Source organism: Girardinichthys multiradiatus, chromosome 18, assembly GCF_021462225.1.
Source record: "Girardinichthys multiradiatus isolate DD_20200921_A chromosome 18, DD_fGirMul_XY1, whole genome shotgun sequence".
NCBI classification, from domain to species: Eukaryota; Metazoa; Chordata; class Actinopteri; order Cyprinodontiformes; family Goodeidae; genus Girardinichthys; species Girardinichthys multiradiatus.
Genome location: NC_061810.1, coordinates 22345871 through 22358856, shown reverse-complemented (window position 1 = coordinate 22358856; position 12986 = coordinate 22345871). Strand labels below are relative to the sequence as shown.

Sequence of the window (12986 nt, the reverse complement as noted above, 5' to 3'; positions counted from 1 at the left end):
ACTGTACAATCTGTAATGCTGGTGTACCTGTAATTTACCCGTACCTTGGCTTTTTAGCTATTTCTTTATATTCCAACCTTTAATTTACATGTTTTTAAATGTTATTTTATTTAATGGATCTGCACCATATAGTCTAAGTTGGTGAAGTGAAATCAGAAAAATATATATAAAATAGGATTTAAAAAAGATTTAAAATTGCCATGTTCATATGTACCCTTTTACTGTAAAACCCCTAAAAGGTTCTGGTGCAACTAATTACCTTCAATGAACTGAAGAGAAGTCCACCTCTGTGAATCACCTGTATGCCATATGATTTGTCAGTATAAACACACCTCTTCTGAAAGCCCCCAGAGGCCACCCACCAAAACTCAAATACTTTTGCAAGGCACTGCATATATTTGTATGGTTAAATAGATTATGGGATCACATGCTAGGAGGAGGAATCATATGTGGGAGCTTTAAAAGGTTAGGGGCAACAAGATACAGCTCATCACATTTGTGAAAATTGTTTTAAATACTGCCTTTTATTTTTAAATAATTTTAACTGTTCTACTAATATATAGGTACCCACTTCTAAGTCATCTGTAAAAACGTAATCAGGTTTAGGTCAGGTTACTTTTAGAAAATATTTGGTTGCTGGATAAACGACTGTCACTTTAGAGTTCTGTCACACTGGATTGAAAAGAAAATTCAAAGTAGAATTCACACTGCCTCAAACGGAGATGGTGACAATAAAGCTGACTGGTAACCACAGGGAATTAAAATATTAACACAGGAAACTGTGAGCTGTGTTGTTAGTTTACAGTCTATAATTGCATACAGTTAGCATGTGAGACAATATGTACTTTGTTAGTTTCTTTAATTTACAAAAAGAGGACATGAGGGACTTTCTATTACAATATGGTGTAACTTATTCACTGTAATTAAAACAAACAATACACCTCCACTATTTATACATTTAATATTAAAAGGAATGGGCCAAACCTCCAGCAAGCTATTGTAAGAAGCTTGTGGACGGATACCCACAACATATAATCTAGGTCATACAATTTAAAAGACAATGCTACCAAAAACTTGTAAGCTTCTGAATTTGAAAAAAGTAAAAAAAAAAAAAAAATCTCTTTCATTAATCTGGCCTTTAGCTAATAAAAGTAATTTTGGTAATGACTCAAAACTGGGTAACTTAGACTAATTTGGTGTCAGGCAATGATGAAAAAAATGTATCCTTTTATGCAGTTTACAGTATGCGGACATCGGGTTTCAATTGTATCATTTACAACTGGTGAAATATTAAATGACACCAATAAAAACATTCTTGGGTTGATTGTTTTTTTCTTGTATGTGTTTGTCTGTTTAAATCCCCATAATACTGTCTAAAAAGTTGATGACATATCCAACAACAAACCTTCTTTAGTTTTACATGGTTGTTTGTTGATTTATTATATATATGTATTTAATGAGAGTATAGGTAGACTTTTTGACTTCCCGGTGAGCTTCTGGTAAAAGATGTGCATGACAACACACTGGCCCGTCCAATCCTTGCTTAGAGTCACATGATGGATTTACGGAAGTTTTGTACTTTTTGCCGCATAAAGTCGTCTGTCGTTAGCAAGAACTGCACCGGAAAAGTCAAAAAGGTAAAGTTGTCAACCTTCAAAATAAAACATGACCCATTTATTCTGAAAGATGTGACCGGAAGTGAAATACTTTGTGTTTGCAGCTTGCCTATCAGACTGCTGTGAGTTTCCCGAGCTGCTGCTCCGCCGTGAGAAAAATGTTAGAAACTGTTCGGGGCTGCAGTCGTAGCGGGTGAGTTCATTTCGAGGACAAAAGAACAAATTAAACTCACTGAGTGGAACAGCTCTTAATGCTCGAAAAGGTACGTTGCCAACTGTATTTGATACATTTTATTGGTCATATAAAAAGTGTCATGATTAACATAAACACAACTCTCAAGAGTCCAGTTAACAGCGGAGCAGTTTCCAGTTCCACGGGTTGTCTAGGTTACTCTGTGACACTGACCGTCGTTTTGATCAATTAGCTGTAAACTTTACGCTATAGGTTAGCGTGACACAAAACTCGCACAGGCAATTTTGTCCGCTCCGTCCAGTTCTGCTTTTACATGCATATGAAGGAAGAAGACGAAATAATATTAAGCTTTTATTGACTTCCCAGTGACTTACTTGTGAGGCACGTTTGGCTGTTGGATGCAAAGGGCTGCTCTCTCATTTCTCTCCCTGTGTGACTGGACTGTTTATCCCTGGAGGAATTTATTGTTCCTAATCTGATTGCATGGAAGTTTGGGCTATTTCTGTTAGGAAGGATTCTGGTGGAGGGATTGCACATAATGATTCGTGAGTTTTGTGTAAACACATGGACAGTTATTTCCAAGCTTACAGTTCTGAATCAGAGATGTACCCCATCATCCTTAACCACAGTGTATGCTGCTGAAGATCTCTATCCGCTCATTTCTGCTCTTGTGTTTTTATGCCAGGGCAGGACGCACGACATATAACCCGAGTTTATATTTAGAGGTAATAGCCGTGATCAAGAGTAGAGCTGTCTGAATATGTTATCAGATATGCTCTTCCGATCGGTGGAAACTGGTTGTTTTATATCCTGTTATTTTTGTGATACACATACTACTTTTTATAGCACGGTTCAGAAGGCTGACATTCGCCTTTAATCCAGATGCTTTGAAATAGGCATATTTGCATGGCACGCCTGCTTAGTTGAGTATCTAAAGATCAGTCATGCCGTGCTATGCAAAAGTATTCATATCCAATCACATTGTTTCACATTTACAGCCACAAACCTCAATAGATTTTATGTGACAGATCAACAGGCAGAGTGCATGAAACTGAAGGAAATGATAAGCGGTCTTCAAGAAATGTTTTGGAAATAAACATCAGAAAAATGTGGTGTGCATTGGTATTCAGCCCCCTTTACTCTGTTTCCCCAAAATAAAATCTGGTGCAACCATCTGCCTTCAGATGTCAGCTGAGTCTGCCTATGTGTAATTTTATCTCACTATAACTGTAGCAGTTCTGTGAAGACTTCAGAGGTTAGTCAGAAGATGTGAACCAAAGAATACAGCAGGCAGGTCATGGAAATTGTGGAAAAGTTAGGATACAAAAAAATATATATTCCAAGGTGTGGACATTTCATGGAGCACTGTTTAATCCACCATCAAAAGATGGGAAAAGTACGGCAAGTCAGGTTTGTCCATCTCAATGGACCGGCCGGGCAAGGATAATACTAATCAGAGAAGTAGCAAAGAGGCCTATGGTTACTCTGGAGGAGCTGCAGAGATCCAAATTTCAATTTTGGCCATGTACACCACAAATCTTACTGCTTTGGCAAGAAGGCCATAGCAGAAAGGACGTGATTAAAAATCCCTTTCGCAGTCTGCCACAAACCATGAAGGGCGCACAGCAAACACGTGCAAAATGCAAGAGTCGACAAATCCTCTCCATCCAGTCAGCTTGAGCTATTTTTTGTATATAAAGAAGTGCATAAATGTTTAGTGTGTAGACCGTTTTTGGTTTTCTCTTGTAAAAAAAAATCTGGGAAAAAAACATGCACTGTGCTACATTGTGTTGGTCTGTCAAAAAACCCCAATAAAAGTCAGAAGCTTGTGGCTGTAACATGACAAAATTTGTGCAGCGGTTGTGAAAAAGCACTCTACAAATGTAGCTGATTTACAGGAAGTGAAGAAAGTATTTTGTCCCTACTTCTGATTATTAATGCTACTTTCTGTTGTAGTTGACTCGATGATGTTCTGCCCTGAGAAGGAGGTAATGTTGTTTTTAGGGCTTTTTAATTCATTGCACTTGAGGGAGAAACAAACATGAACCAATAAATCATCTCATGGCAGACTTGTAATGTGAACTACTGAACCGAATTAACACCCCACTAAATGTAAACTGTTGATAAGCAAGGCTATGACTATCATATGTTTTGCTCAGATGCAAACTAGGCCTATCATGCGGGGCTGCAGGTTTTGGTTTATTTAGACATGAATGTTAGGTATGTCTTGACCTCTTTTACTATATGATAAGTTGGCAAAGCTTAGGACTTGACTTCTTGTTCATAAAATATCTTGTTCTCTTTTTTCCCCTCTTTTAATCTATTTTTGTCACTTTATTATGTATCACTCCATAAGGAGGTGAGGTGTGATATTGTCTAGGCGGCATGTTGTGCAGATTAATACCAGAATGATAAGAGTTAAAAATGAGCTCATTTGTGCATCAACAGTATCTCCTGAGTTTTAGGTCGTAGGCCTGGTTTTAGTATGCGGAACACTAGTTGTTAAGTTGTTACTTCTCACTAAAAAAAATGTGTTCTTGCGTAACAAAAAAACAAAAAGAAACTTGTTTTACAGGAACTAATTTATTTTAGAAATTAGATTACAAAGAAATAAATCACCCTATCCAACCCACTATTTGTGAACATATCTCCTAATTGTAGATAAATGTGCGCTGTTCTACCCACTCATCACACAAACCATGCAAAACCCGTTTAGTCTTGTGACCAGCTGCGCTCATGGACTCTGCTTGTCGGGCTGAGTTGCTATTAGAAACATCTTCTTGCATCCTGAAAAGAGAGGGACAAGTGTATTTGTTCGCACACAAGGTTGTTCACTAGAGGTTATTGTTTAGATGCGTCGCTGTACTGGCAGGACTGAGTCACTATTCATTCCTAATTGAAAGTGGGCTGAAAGCAGCAGTGTGTCTGCTGATGGGTACATGAGTCATGCCCTTTGTGTGTCTATTTTGTAGCAGCTCTTTGTGAACAGCATCTTAGTGGATACGTGCGGTAAAATGGCAAGTTATGTGAAAGGCCGAGTTACCGAAACCTGAAATGATCTGGTGCCAAACTATGTGAAGAATTTCTGGCTAGTCAAGAGTCACATGACGCAACAGGTTTATCACAAGCTAAAATACACCACCAACACCACGGCAAATACCAAAGACTGCTTAGCCAGTTATTTGCACAGTCACCAGTCCGTCAAGAAATCTGCAGTTACTCTGCAAGTCACACATAATGAACAAAACCTTTCCATGTGTTCACAGAGCAACAATTCATGTGAGATGCATTGTAGAGGCTGAAACATGCCAGGATGCACAAGTGAGACGTGAGTTAATGAATGTTTCATTGCTGTGGTATTTGTTTTGGCTAAGATCTGTGTGTTGGAGGTCACTGTGTTTAAAGTCAGTCATTTCATGTACTTATAACACTTGAGAATTATCAATCCCAATGAGCAATTCATTCATACGTTTACCTCTAACTTGCATCCTCACAAATAACACTAATGGGTAATAATAGAAAAAATGATAAATGCCTAAAAAAACAACATGAATACAACAACGCCTGTTTATTTATTAAAAAACAAAAACTATATAATGGGTCTGTCCGTCTGTCCGTCCGTCCGTCTGTCCGTCCGTCCGTCCGTCCGTGCGTCCGTCCGTCTGTCCGTCCGTCTGTCCGTCCGTCCGTGCGTGCGTGTGCCTTTTCTTTGGTATTTTGTAGGTATTTCTCTTCAAACTGTAGGAAAATAAAATGTAGGCAGTTTTCATACTGTAACTTTTTAAAATATTAGTATACTTTGATAACAGAAAGCAGCCCTTGCATCTTAATCCTCTTTTGTTCCACGAACTCCATCCTCCACTCTTTTTTTCATCACTCTCATTGCAAAATGTCAGTGGTCTTCCTCCAACTTTCTCCTTCCAGGCAGTCATTTAATTTTAAGCATAGTCAAAAGATTATATTGTCAAAATTCATTTTAGTCAGTATTGAGTTATTTTAGTTTTAGTCAAGTTTTAGTTGACTATCTTCCTACATTTTAGTCAACAAAACTGACTGTAAATCCTGTCAATTAAGATATAGAGCTTTAGAGGAATTCATTTTTACATTTCTATCTGCACTAGTACTGTAAAATGTATTGGAAATCTATCATCATTGCAACATTGATGGGAGCAAAACCAGTATTGCCAACAGGACTGCCAGGATTGCTCTACAGATAGTCTACAGGGCCTATCAGAATGACAGAAGACAATAGGAAGAATGAGGAAAATGTGGGTTTATTGCAACAAATAGTGTTGCAGTTGCATGTTTTCCTAAAACCGTGCAACCCGGACTTGCATGTTTGAATTTCATAGACTTCAAGAGTTTTAGTTCAGTTAGTGTTTTTCTCACGTTAGGTTTACAGTGTCAAACACTATTATCAGAAGGCATCCAGCTTTTATCCTGAGCCACTTTTTCATTTCCTGTTTATTTCATCTCTATAGTAGCACATTTTATACAGTATTTGGTATCATAGTTAGATTGTTCTCTGCAAACAAAAAAACAGCTTGTTGGTTTGGTTGAGAAAATTAGCTAATTTAAGTCGCATGTCAAAACATTAATGTTACTTTTTTCTGTTTGAGGAAGTAGCATTTAAGACTGAATTTTAGCAAAGCAGGATTTTTATCAAAGCCTAAACTGGTTCCTGTTTTTATCAGAATAAAGAACAGCTGTTGCATCAATGAACCAGAGCCGTGATTTAAATAAACTTTGTTGGGCTTTTAAGCTTTAATGATTGTCCTCCTCAGCACTTTTTTTCTGTAATTCTATGTGTAGAAATTTGGGTTTTGGTGTTCCCAGATTAATCATCTATGAGTGATAGTTAGTCCAATACTGTTTTTTATTCTCTTGGTTCTTAAAGGAAACCCTCTAAAAGGAAGTTATAGCATGTTTCTGAGCATTCTTCAAGATGAAATGCTAGTGACGTAGAAGACTGATCAAAACAGATTCTGAACTAAGACAAGAACTGACAACACTATTGTGATAAAAATCATATTACAGAGGGTTTTTTTCTGCTATGAAGGAAAGATGCACAAAGCAAGAGGTCCATTACTTTAGTTGGAGCTCTGCTTCTTGTCTCTGTTGTAGTTTTCCCTTTACTTCCTGTGCTATAGATATTGTTTACTTGGTGCTCGCTAATATTTGACTGATGTTGGATCAATCTGTGATGTTTTAAGGCAAAAGAGTTAACAAAGGAAAATCTTTTTTAACTAAAAGTGAACTAACTGAAACCTGATCAGTTGAAGGTTTCTGTGTCTGGCTAGAAACAAAACCTTTTTTTTGTACGGTACCGTGGAAAAGTATTCATTTTAGATTTTGTCCCGTACCATCATCTCGTATTTCTTTGGGATTTTATTCACTAGACCAGTGTTGGTAATTGTGGTGTGGAGTAAAACTGATACATTGTTTTAAAATTTAAAACACTTTTAAATAAGTGCCATGTGCATTTGTGTTCAGCTCCATTGACTCTGCAACCCATAAATAAAATCTGGTGCAAAGAACTGCCATCAGAGGTTACCTAGTTAGTAAATAAACTCCACCTGTGTGTGACTTATTGTTAGTATAATTGCAGCTAAACTGTGACGGCCTCAGGGGTTTGTTTATGAACAAACAGCGTCTTGAAGGACATGGAACAGCAGACGAGTCTGGAGTGAGTTTGCTGCGCTGAAAGTAAAGGGGCCGAATAAAATTGCACGCCCCACTTTTCAGTTTTTTATTTGTTAAAAAAGTTTGAGACATCCAATAAATTTCTTTCCACTTCACGATTGTGTCCCACTTGTTGTTGATTCTTCACTAAAAATTAGAATTTTATATCTTTATGTTTGGAGCCTGAAATGTGGCAAGAGGTTGAAAAGTTCAAGGGGGCCGAATACTTTTGCAAGGCACTGTATGCACACTACATCACTATATCCATTAGTTAAAAAATGAACACTTCAGGGGTTATGAATGCTTTTTTTCAAGTTGGCGTATGTTTTAGCTCTGATCAAATGTGAGTAAAATGTGTATCCTGATTATAAAGTATGCTGATGTACCTGTAATACATGCTTTTAGTATTTTTTTATGCTCCTTTTGTGTTGACCATCATTATGACGTCTTTTCGTATGTAGAAATTAGTTTGTGACAGTGTGAGGATGAAAATGCAGCTTGCACAAAAAATCCTTGTAAAACACAAGGAGACAATATGAGACAATATTCTGTATAGGACTTGTAAAGAAGTACAGTATTAGACAAAGGTTTGGGTTAACCTAACAGTTTCTTAATCTCAGCTTCTGCAGTGGGTTGCCAATCCGTAATTAGTAGGGCTGCTACACAAAAACAGAGTATACCCAAACCGAGTACTTCCTTAAATACATAAAGAAGTACTGCTTGCAATAAAGACGGCTTTAAATCTGTCTTTTTCACTCATATGAAACATATTATAGGAAATAATGACAAACTTCCAGTGGTGTGCTAAAATAAAACAAAGACGGTGGTTATTGTGGCTGGGTAAAACCACACTGACACTCTCAGGCTATCCGCCCTAGTATTACCAATAGCCTTACACTCATTCTGGATTCTTTAGCTATGAAACACAGAGGAATGAGGCAGGAAAAGGGTCAAAAGTTTAAAGAATTGTAATGGAAATGTAATGGAGATCAGTTTCTTTCACAAGAAGGAGCTCTCTTAGTCACTGCAATGTAAAAAAAAAAACACTATAACAAATAGTACCTGAACTAGTACACAAATGAGCAAACTGAAATAGAGAAACAGAAGACAGAGCTTCGCTCTTTCTCTGTAAACTTTAAAAGGATCCGATACATGAACCAGATTTTCATAGGAATCCCCTCTCTCTCACACGGAATATTATTAGGTTAGTGCTTGTTTTAGAGCGTGTGAGCGGAGCCGAAAAGCGGACCCCACTCCTTCCTTCTTGTCAGTCTCGTCCTCTACCCTGGGCAACAGAACCATCCATTGTGAAGGCTGCACAGAGAGCCTGTTTATTGGCAGCTCTCAGAGTGTGGGAGGGAGGGGGAGACGTACAGAGGTGTGGGGAGAGTTGAAGGATGCAATAAACAAAATGGATTTTTAAAAGGGATGAAGAGAAGAGAGCTAGTTTGTTGTGGATAAAGTTTCAACAAGTTGTTGTGAAAATGGGTCCACACTAGGATTTATTAGGAAGTCGAGGGTTGATTATGGTATGGGTGTCTGGGTAACGTGCCTCGGAGAGTCAGTTGCTGACCAGGTGCTGCTGATGTCGATTGTTTGATACAATACAATGCGATCTTATATTTTAACATGCGGTGCACACAGTCAATTTTTGCAGCCCTCAAGCCCTGGAGTCTGTACAGTTGGTTAAGAGCTATCAGTATAAAATATGTAGTACGTAGTATATAAACTATTCGCTTAGCTCATCTTTTGTCTTATTTATTTGTAATAATAGGTTCCAGAGGCTGAAGTTGGAAATTGCTGGTATAGTTTAAGCTACACTCATTGGCCACTTCATTCAGTACCACTTTGTTCCACTTAAAAAAGCTTTTCTATGGAAATCTAAAAGAGACTGTTGTAACGTAGAGCGCCTGTGAAAATTCACTAAACCCGAAATTCACAGGCTTCACCTCAGGGACCTTTGACTCTCTTTAAATGAATTTATAAAAGCTGCCAGAAAGGAATAATTTTCAAATCTTGTTTCCTGTGGGAAACAATAAACTTTGTTTGTCCCTCCTGTGATCCCAATGAAGTAGTTTTTGACCTGTGAAAAGTGCTATATAAATAAAGTTTACTATTACAGGTTCAATTGCATTTTAACACAAATAGTGAACCAGCTGAATGAGAGCAAGTCAATGCATCTGAGCATCTAGACATGGTAAAATGACTTGCTGATGTTGAAACCAAGGATCAGAATGAAGAAGAAAGGGGGTTTAAATGACTGAACACTTTTTGCCTCCTGACTTATGAATATTTTAGAAACCATTAATTTACCGGGATTTTAATGAACAACCATCTCTGTGGTTTACAAAGAATGGTCCAAAAAAAAAATATCCTGTCAGTGGCAGTTGAGCCCGATTGACATTAGAGGTCAGAGGAGAATGGGCAGAGAGTAGCTCAAACATCCATTGGTTTAATGCAGAATACCATCTCTGAATGTACAACATGTGGAACCTTGATGCAGACGGGCTTCAGCGGCCAAAGACCACTCTGGGTGCCACACCTCTCAGCCAAGAACAGAAAACAGAGACTACAGTTCAAACAGACCCATCAAAATTAGACAAGACCAGATTGGAAAAATGTTGCCTGCTTTGGTTTCAGCTGAAACATTCAGATGGTAATTTCATAATTTGGTGTCATCAGCATTGTCAACTTACTCAGTTTTAAATACGGATCTTTCAGCTTGCCATCAACCAACCAGCGGACTGGATGGCGGCTGGTATTTTTGGCCCTTTCACCATTTTGAATTTTTGTACAAAATGGAGCTGTCTGCTGCGCCCAACACCCCTGCCTGCCTTGAGTCCGTTTCATGTCTGAGTTAACACCTGGTGATTTAAAACCGTTTTATAGTATATTACAAGGAAATGTGGTTTTATGCTTCTATAAATCACATCTACTAGGAAGTTGCTTGGTTAGTTTTCATTTGATCAGGGCTCCAAATCCCTCACATTTTATATAATAGTGTATTGACCCAAATAGGGATTAGAATCACAATCAATGGGAAAGTGGAAGGTTTAATAAAAAAATATTTAGTAAATAATTAATTGTTTAATAATCTATGTGGGATTTGGCTTTTTAATGACAATTTAATACAACCACTCATAAAAAAATACCTTACTATATTGTTTAATACTTATACATAATAATTTACCCCATGGGTATGAGTTGATATTGGCAAGGGATGAAAAGGCATTGTCAGTCAGTCATTTTCTACTGCTTCTTCCATAGTGGGTCATGGGGGCTGGCACCTATCTCCAGCAGTGTGGGCTGAAGGCAGGGTACATCCTGAACAGGTCGCCGGTCCATTACAGGGCAACAAAGACATGCACACTCATTCTCACCTAAGGGCAATGTAGAGAGACCTTTTAACCTAACAGTCATGTTTTTGGACTGTGGGAGGAAGCCGGAGTACACGGAGAGAACCCACGCAGGTACGGGGAGAACATGCAAACCTCCATGCAGAAAGACCGTCTTGCTGCAAGAAAGTCCTGGGTTGGTAGCACTGTAGCTGCAAGGCAACAGTGCTAACAACTGCGCCACCGTGCAACCAAAAAGGCATTGTGATGGTACGAAATAGAGATACGACATGGTGAATGACCTAATTGAGCTGAAGTGGCACTGAGCATATGCGGATGTTAGGAATCAATCAATACCATGCAATGAGTCTGTAGCAAGTTAATGTTTAAAAAATGTTGGTCTACTTTTGTTCAGAGTCTGAATAACGGCTAAGAATGCCACTGGAAGACTGAAAGACAAAGACCCTGAACGTTTTGACAATAAAGATGACCGAGCTTCATTTTAAAGACTCTGTAATCAGAAACTGAAACCTTTACAAGCACAAGATTCCAAGAAGATGTTCACTGCTTCAGCTTCTAAATAGTTTTTGAGCACCTTACGAAGTGTAAGACTTGAGTTAAATGCTTCATCTTGAATTTATTGCTTCATTTCTCCCAAAAAAACAAAACATTGTCTGGCTGCAAACATTCAGACATATAGACTAACTGCAGAGGCCTTGCCTTTTCACATGTGTATTTCACCCTCTAGAAAAGCTCCTAACACCTCTCAGTGTGGTTCACTGTCAACAACCACACACACAAACTGCTGAAGTAAAATTAAAAATTCCTGGTCAAAGATGTTGAGAGCTGCTTATGGAAACTGCTTGTGTGCTTAAATATCATTTATAGACTGGGTGTTTTGGGGTTAATGAGTAACTCCCAACGACTGCTGTTAAAGACCAATCAGACTGTAATTGATTGCATGAACAGTTTGGAAGTTCCTCAATTCAAAAAAATAGGAACTGTGTTTTAGCAGTGAAGTCAGAGCAAGCAACTCTATCCCTGTACCCTGTGGTCTCTGCATTAGCAGAGGAAACATTTGACAGGAAATGAAATGTACTCATTTCAACACCGTCGCCCACTGACAAATGGTTATTTCCGACACTGGATGATGCTGGACCTTTGTGCTCGCTGGCTCTCTCTCGATTGTCCCCATCAGCTATTTTAGTCATCACATATTTTCTATTTTTATAACCTATTCCCACCCAGGAATCCAGTGTGTTGACATACCACCAATTTTGTTAGAAATAAGAACATTTGATTAGGGTTTAGCTATGTGTAATTTTTGTTATGACACCCTAGATTCAGAGAGCAGCAGGGAGGAGCTCTGTTTCTGCTTGGTCTGGAGCGATTTGATAGATATACTGTCTCTGTTGCCTGCGCTAGTATCTATCACAGTACACAGCAGTCAAAGCTCAATGGACTTTAACATTGACCTGAGGTATGCACACCTCCACGCCAAGGTGGAAACTGCACTACATTTACGGTGTTGCTCTGTACAGCGCATAACAGTGGAACATGCAAATGGATTTCAGATCATTTCAGCCTCACTGTGCATTTATGTAGCAACATGAATGAACCACAGACATGTCTCTGTAAACAGTAGTAGCTTCTCACATCACTGTGCTTTCTCTGACTTCATTTTTAAATACTACTGATACTAAAATGAGAAAACTATTGATTCTCATTTTTTTAGTAACAACTTACACACCTGAAAAGTGTAGATTGTTCTTTTTTTTTCATTTCCGGTGACTGTTCAGGGCCAGTAAAGCTAAAGATCCACTGATTCCTGTTGATTTCACTCCTAAGTGCTTAAATAAAAGTGCAAGTGGGTTTCTTCTTGTTTCCTGTATGTCAAATTCTCTGTGCATTTTTAATAAATATGCTTATGAAATTTAAACTGCACAGCTCTGGATCTTTTTTAAAGAAAGGGTTTAATTTAGCATAGATGTACTCTGAGGTGATCATCATTGTGTGTGTGTGTGTGTGTGTGTGTGTGTGTGTGTGTGTGTGTTTGCCCGTGTGCAGATTATACATACAGGTCCTTCTCAAAATATTAGCATATTGTGATAAAGTTAATTATTTTCCATAATGTCATGATGAAAATTTAACATTCATATA

General features: G+C 38.2%; 1 protein-coding gene across 5 annotated transcripts in view; it reads left to right on the top strand.

Annotated features, from left to right (window-relative positions):
• The first annotated feature begins 1727 nt into the window (after positions 1-1727).
• Positions 1728-12986, top strand: part of LOC124883772 (arf-GAP with Rho-GAP domain, ANK repeat and PH domain-containing protein 1-like) — an 88142-nt gene continuing 76883 nt past the window's right edge. For 4 of the 5 annotated variants that reach the window (XM_047391089.1, XM_047391091.1, XM_047391090.1 and 1 more), the window contains exon 1: positions 1728-1879. The gene's annotated coding sequence lies outside the window, so the exon portion shown is untranslated. Of the gene's footprint in view, positions 1880-5075; positions 5138-12986 lie in introns of all 5 variants that reach the window. The other variant, XM_047391088.1, reaches the window with a different exon arrangement.